Below are 7,726 nucleotides of genomic sequence, written 5' to 3' on the forward strand. Positions count from 1 at the left end.
TTTAGCATTATCAATAAATAATATACAGTTTTTCTCTCACATTAGAGTACTTACTTGCTTTAAATCTTTAAGGACTTTCTTGTCTTATAACAAAAGTGATTAGGGTTTTGAAAAAATAACAAAAGTGTTTTGCTTACATCAACTCACACAGAGAAGTAAACTCAATAAATATTGGTTAGAAGTGATTAACTTTTCTAAGAAGTAATAATGAATAAAAGATCACTTGTGTTTAGGTATTTTTATTTGTTAATATTATAATGTTTTACAACGATCAATAATAATAAATGGTTCAACGACCCAACAATAGTATAATAGTTGGCCGAGGATGTGTTTGTAACCTTTAACTTTTGTATTTGTCCTTAATATGAGCCTTGGAAATTATGGTTTTCTAGACAATGTCTTTTCCAATCCTTTTTTGTTGGGAACATGACCTTTGGAATTATACTATGCATATGGAGCCTTATCCCTAATTCCTTGTACTAATCCTTATCCTTTTATTCCTTATACTGACACAATTATCATGATGTGATTATTGAGATTATTCCTTGTGGTGACACATCATAGAAGGTAGGGGTGTTCAAAACCGAACTAGCCCAATAGAAAACCGCAAATCAAACCAAATCAAATCGAAACTACCAAAAACCGCATTTGGTTTGGATGTGTTTGGACCATTTTTTAACAAAACTGTGGGGTTCGGTTTGGTTTGTGGTTTCTATTTTGCAAACTGGATCAAACCAAACCAAACCAAACTGCATTACTTTAAAACCCAAACTTCACTTATCTCACATCTAACCCAAAACCCAAACATATTATGCCTTACCCTTACGATTACGAACAGTCTTTTCTTACCCACACTTACAATTTCACTATCAACCTTCTTAGTAGTATCGTGCATTCTTCTCATCTTCTTTGTCATATACATCTCGCATCTTCTACTCTAATCTCTCGTCTCTTATGTTCTTTTTTTTTATCTTCTCATTTTTCTGTTATTTTTCTTGCTTCCAATTATGTTTTTATCACACCTTTCTTCTATAATCTCGTGTCTCTTCTGTTATTTATTTTTCATCTTCTTTAATATCTTTTCTCCTCTATTTTTTATGTTTCATTATCATGTTTTTGATATTTTTTATGGTACTGTTTTATGTTTTTTTATTCCAACTTTGTCTAATATAATTTTTGTATATTAAATGAGAAGTTTTTGTTCAAGTATGATGAGTTTTATTGTTATTTGGTAATGTGTGAATGACTAAATACAAAGTTATGTTGTTCTCTATAGGTGTATGTATGACTCAATAAAAATCTTGTAAAAAACTGAACCAACCCAAACTGCATTGATTTGGTTTGGTTTGATTTCTAAAAGCCAATCGAACCAAACCGAACCACACACTTTTTTCTCTTGCGGTTCAGATGACTTTTACCGTCAAAATTGCCTAAACTACACTGCGAAAATGGTGCATGATTGTCCAGGAAAATTTGCAGTCTTCGAGGTTAGGTTTATCAGAGAATTATTACTCAGAATGCATGCTAGCTTGACAAGGCTTGCCTTCGTTGATCATGAACACAATTACACTGCTTGTAGAATTTGCTCCGTAAATCCGCGTGTATGTCCTCTTGTATGCCAAGATGTTCAGAAGTTGTTGGATCAAAGGACTATCACGACCACCTATGATAGGAACCATGATGATGATAAAGTTAATGTTGTAGTACCTCAGTTCAATATTCCCAAACCTGTGGAGATCATTTACGACATCCGAAAGACTTTTGCTTCTCCTTTGGTTATCAGTTTTCCCGGTCCTGTTCCTTATAAATATGACAAGGCTATACCATACAAGTATAATGCCACCATGATTGAAGATGGAGTAGAGGTTTCTAAAGGAGAATTGCCATCCAAGGCGCAGCGAAATTTAATTTTTTTCTCTATTTAGTGATCCTTACGCATGAGCATGATCAGTGATAGAATCGTTACCTCTTGTGGCGATCACGAACGTTGAACGATGACAACGTCTCTACTCAGTCCACACGAACGGAATCCTTCAATCTCAGTGCTAGCTGTTACGAATGAAGGCTTTGAGTGAGAGAGAGAGAGAGAAACAAAATTGCAGGCAAGATGTGACAATGCTTCTACCCAAGGGTTCTATTTATAGAACCACTTGTGTGGGCTTCAAGCTAAAAAGCCCACTTAAGTGTATTTTGGCCCATATCTTATAATATGCCCAAAATCACTTAAGCGTGTGGTACCTTACCATTTTTCGTATTCCACTTTTAAGTGCACCGTACCTTACGGTGTTCCTTAGTTACTCTATTTCTCATCAATCCGTCCTTTGTGTGTGACCCTATAGGTTTTCACGGCGTTGGCAATTATATTAAATCACATATTTAACATAATAAACAGTGAGAGGTATCTAGCAACACATCAATGCTACCCAAGACACGAAAATGTCATGTGATTAGGCAAGTCCTTCTGTGATAATAATTATGTGTATAATTACCCCTTTGCCCTTATGTCTATATTGAACACAAGGCATAGACCGTGTCATCCTTGTCCAGTTCAATATTGGACCCATAGACATTTATCCTGTTACGCAGGATGGGCAAATTCCATCTAGGACATTCATATCCCTCAGCATGCTTTGTGGAGTACCCATCAACTGTCTTTATGGTTATCCAGTTACGGACAACGTTTGATCAGCAATAAAGCACTCGACTCTACATCTAGGGTCCATAGTGGTTTCAGGTCGAAGAGTGGTATACACCATTATCACCATGAGAATAACTTATGACACTTTGCATAACTTTCTATATAGTATTCTCATAGCGGGTCAATCCGGTATAAATATTACTCTTAATATTCATACCTATGTTTAAGACTTGATAACTCCTTATCCATGATCCATGAGATGTGATCATCAGTCTACAAACATAATAGTCTTCATGCTCTAATGTTATCCCACTTCACAATAAAGCTTGACTACGGATACTTTAAGAATAATGTCCTTATGTTTAATGTGATCTCATGATTACGTCATACTTGATACTAAACGGACTATCTATTCCAGGGACTTTATTAAACAAACATAATAAAGAAAAAGCCTTTTATTATTAATAAATAATTCGATACAAGTACCAAAAGTATTGGCCTCTAGGGCTTACACCAACAATCTCCCACTAGCACTAGAGCCAATCAGGTATACCCCTAATGCCCATTGATCTAGTATGGCCATCATGCTTCTGTTGTGCAAGAGGCTTTGTCAGTGGGTCAACAATATTGTCAAGTGTAGGTACTCTACATATTTTCACATCTCCTCTATCTATTATCTCTCGAATGAGGTGATAACGCTTGAGTATGTGTTTGGATCGTTGGTGAGATCTAGGCTCCTTAGCTTGTGCGATAGCACCATTGTTATCACAATAGAGACCAATGGGATCCACAATGCTAGGGACTATCCCAAGTTCACTAATAAACTTTTTGATCCAAACAGCTTCCTTTGCTGCACTTGAGGCAGCAATATACTCGGCCTCGATTGTAGAATCAGCAACTATATCTTGTTTTGAACTTTTCCAGCTCACAGCGCCACCGTTTAAGCAAAACACATAACCAGATTGCGATCTAAAGTCATCCTTATCTGTCTCGAAGCTAGCGTCGGTGTATCCAATTACAACCAACTCTTCCTGACCTCCATATATCAAGAATGAGTCCTTAGTCCTTTTCAAGTACTTAAGGATATTCTTGACAGCTACCCAATGGGCATCACCAGGAGCAAATTGGTACCTACTCATTGCTCTTAAAGCATACGAGACATCTGGTCGAGTACATAACATGGCATACATGATAGATCCTATTGCAGATGCATACGGAATCTTATTCATGCGATCCCTTTCTTCCTTAGTTGAAGGGGATTGTGTTTTTGATAAACACATGCCATGTTGCATATGTATGAATCCTTTCTTGGAATCATGCATATTAAAGTGTCTCAGCACTTTGTCTATGTATGTACTCTGACTTAGGCCAAGCAGTTTTTGTGGTCTATCTCTATAGATTTTGATTCCTAATATATAGGCTGCTTCACCTAGGTCCTTCATAGAAAAGCATTTCCCTAACCAAGACTTTACTTGTTGCAGGGTAGGGACATCGTTTCCAATGAGTAATATGTCATCTACATATAATACCAGGAAAACGACCATGCTCCCACTAACCTTCTTGTAGACACAAGGCTCATCTTCGTTCTTGATGAATCCATATTGTATTACTGTTTCATCAAAACAAAGATTCCAGCTTCTGGAAGCTTGCTTCAATCCATAGATTGATCTTTGTAGCTTACATATCTTTTGGGCTTCTTCTGGTATGTCAAATCCTTCAGGCTGTGTCATGTACACATCCTCAAGAAGATTCCCATTAAGGAAAGCAGTTTTGACATCCATCTGCCATATTTCATAATCATAATATGCAGCTATAGCAAGTAAAATCCGAACAGATTTAAGCATTGCAACTGGTGAAAAGGTTTCATCATAGTCAACCCCATGAATTTGTTTATATCCTTTTGCAACCAGTCTTGCCTTATAGGTATGTACTTTACCATCCATGTCAGTCTTCTTTTTGAAGACCCACTTGCATCCTATAGGGTTAACTCCTACAGGAGGCTCTACCAAGGTCCAAACTTGGTTTGTGTACATGGAATCCATTTCAGATTTCATGGCTTCTAGCCACTTCTCAGACTCGGGACCAGTTATGGCCTCTTGGTAGGTCACAGAGTCATCTTGATCCATGAGTAATACATCACCTTGATCTGTTATGAGATATCCATATCTCTCAGGTAGGTGACGTATCCTGCTTGACCTACACTGATCTTGTTCTACTTGAGCAGGTTGCTCTTCCATAACTACTTGTGTTTCCTGCTCTAATTCCTCCATAGGTGTATCGATGCTTTGTGATTCTTGAATTTCTTCAAGCTCTACTTTCCTCCCACTGATTCCTTTGGAAATAAAATACTTTTCTAGGAAAACTCCAGTTCGAGCGACAAACACTTTGCCCTCAGAAGGATTGTAGAAGTAATACCCTCTTGTTTCTTTAGGATACCCCACAAGCAAGCATTTGTCAGATTTGGGCTCAAGCCTAGTTGAAATTTGTCGTTTCACATAAACTTCACAACCCCAAATCTTCATATAAGACATATGTGGTTTCTTACCACTCCATATCTCATATGGTGTCTTCTCAACCTTTTTGGATGGAACACGATTAAGTGTGTAAGCTGTTGTCAATAGTGCATGTCCCCAAAAGGAGTTTGGAAGATCGGCGTGACTCATCATGGATCGGACCATGTCTAACAGGGTTCGATTTCTTCTCTCAGATACACCATTCCATTGGGGTGTTCCAGGAGGATTAAGTTGGGATAGGATCACACACTCTTTCAGATGGTCATCAAACTCTAGGCTTAAATACTCACCACCTCGATCTGATCGAAGAGTTTTAATATTCTTACCTAGATGGTTTTGTACTTCATTCTTGAATTCCTTGAACTTTTCAAAGGACTCTGATTTGTGTTTCATTAAATACACATAACCATATCTACTGAAATCATCAGTGAATGTGATGAAGTACTGAAAACCTCCTCTGGCTGGTATGTTCAGTGGTCCACATCCATCAGTATGTATGAGGGCCAAAAGATCATTAGCTCTTTCACCTTTTCCTGTGAATGGAGACTTTGTCATCTTTCCAATTAAATAAGATCTGCATGTCTCATATGATTCATAATCAAAAGAGTCCAAGAGTCCATCTTTATGGAGTTTGGAAATGTGTTTCTCATTTATGTGGCCTAATCGACAATGCCAAAGGTAAGTTGGATTTAACTCATTAGGTTTCATCCTTTTAGTATTAATGTTATAAATAGGCATTTCAAGATCAAGGACATATAGTCCATTGTTCATTTGTGCAGTAGCATAGAATATATCATTCAAATAAATTGAGCAACAATTGTTCTTTATTATAAATGAAAAACCAAACTTGTCCAAACAAGAAACGAAAATAATATTCCTGCTAATTGCAGGTACATAATAACAGTTCTCTAACTGAATTATTAAACCACTAGGTAAAGTCAATACATAAGTTCCTACGGCTAAGGCAGCAACCTTTGCTCCATTGCCAACTCGTAGGACGACTTCACCTTTTGCCAAATCTCTACTCCCTTTTAGTCCATGCACATTTGTACAAATGTGAGAACCGCATCCAGTATCTAATACCCATGATGCAGAAGTAGATAAATTAATTTCAATAACAAAAATACTTGAAGTTGAAGTCTCTACTCCATTCTTCCTATCTTCCAGGTACTTTGGGCAGTTTCTCTTCCAGTGTCCGGTCTTACCACAATGGAAACAGATGTGTTCTTTTGCTATGCCTCCACTAGGCTTCAAAGTAGCAATAGTGGGTTTGGGTTTGGCAACTTCCTTGCCTTTCCCTTTATCATGTTTGAGGATAATCCTCAAGTTTCGGTACCAATCCAGAAAATTTGTCCCAGACAATTTTTCCTTGTCAAGGATTGATCGCAAGATGTCGTTAGAGGTGTTTGTTGTCATGGTTATCTACATAAGAATTAATGAAAATATAAGTATCATTGACATATTTAATTAGGCCTTTAATTAAATATGCTCCCACTATTTTACTCAAAACAAATGACCCTCATCATTTGATTCGGAAAATCCCGTTGGAAGATTTTCTAGTGGGTCGAGATCCATATTTCACTTCGTTCTAAGTCCGCGTAGGCGGATTACACAAAACTAGGTTATTTAAGTAGGAACTCCTTCCAATTGTATCTCATACAACTCTCGAAAATTTCAGTTGGGTGAATAACTCCTTATTCCAATCCATCATATGGATCATTCCCAACTCTTGCTTCTAGACATATATAATATTATTATAATTAAGTTTGACCCATCATTTTAGCAGTTGGATATTACAATTATCCCATCGCATCTTACTAATACAGAACATGCACCTCGCGTAGGCGAAACCTACATTATCCGATACTAGTCTTGATGAGTGCTAAAACTTGGAAAACAAACATATATAATATTACTATAATTTATTTAGTTAAGTTTGACCCATTGTTTTAACAGTTGGATATTACAATTATCCCATCGCACCTTACTAATATAGAACATGCACCTCGCGTAGGCGAAACCTACATTATCCGATACTAGTCTTGATGAGTGTTAAAACTTGGAAAGCATAAACTTAATGTTTAATTTTGAGGGAATTGCAATTTTTTCTGATCTCACCGACTTATTTATCATATAAATCGTCTCTCACATGCATCAACATACATTCACATGCATCAACATACATTCACATGCATCAACATACATACATACATAATGAAACAGTTATGGCCCCTAGCGCAATTGTTCCCCCAAGCCAATGAGAGAACCTAAGCTAACCTAATGACGATCTAAGCTTCTCCAAGCAAGATCTTCAAGGTTGTCCTCCTTTGGCACTGACTTCTTTGCTTTCTTCATAACATTACATTACATAAAGAAACTCGTTTTACATACGAGGGAGTGAGATGAGAAAAGAAGTTACATTGAGAGATTAAAAGAGAGGCACGACACGCAGGTCGTATTTTAAAACCCAAAGCAAAATAAAGGAAAACTAAGGCCATAACCGATCACCACAAGACAATAATAATAAACACATTATTATTATTATTTTAATTCTTTAAATTAATTAAAACCAAAT

The sequence above is a fragment of the Lathyrus oleraceus genome, chromosome 5, assembly GCF_024323335.1.
Source record: "Lathyrus oleraceus cultivar Zhongwan6 chromosome 5, CAAS_Psat_ZW6_1.0, whole genome shotgun sequence".
NCBI classification, from domain to species: Eukaryota; Viridiplantae; Streptophyta; class Magnoliopsida; order Fabales; family Fabaceae; genus Lathyrus; species Lathyrus oleraceus.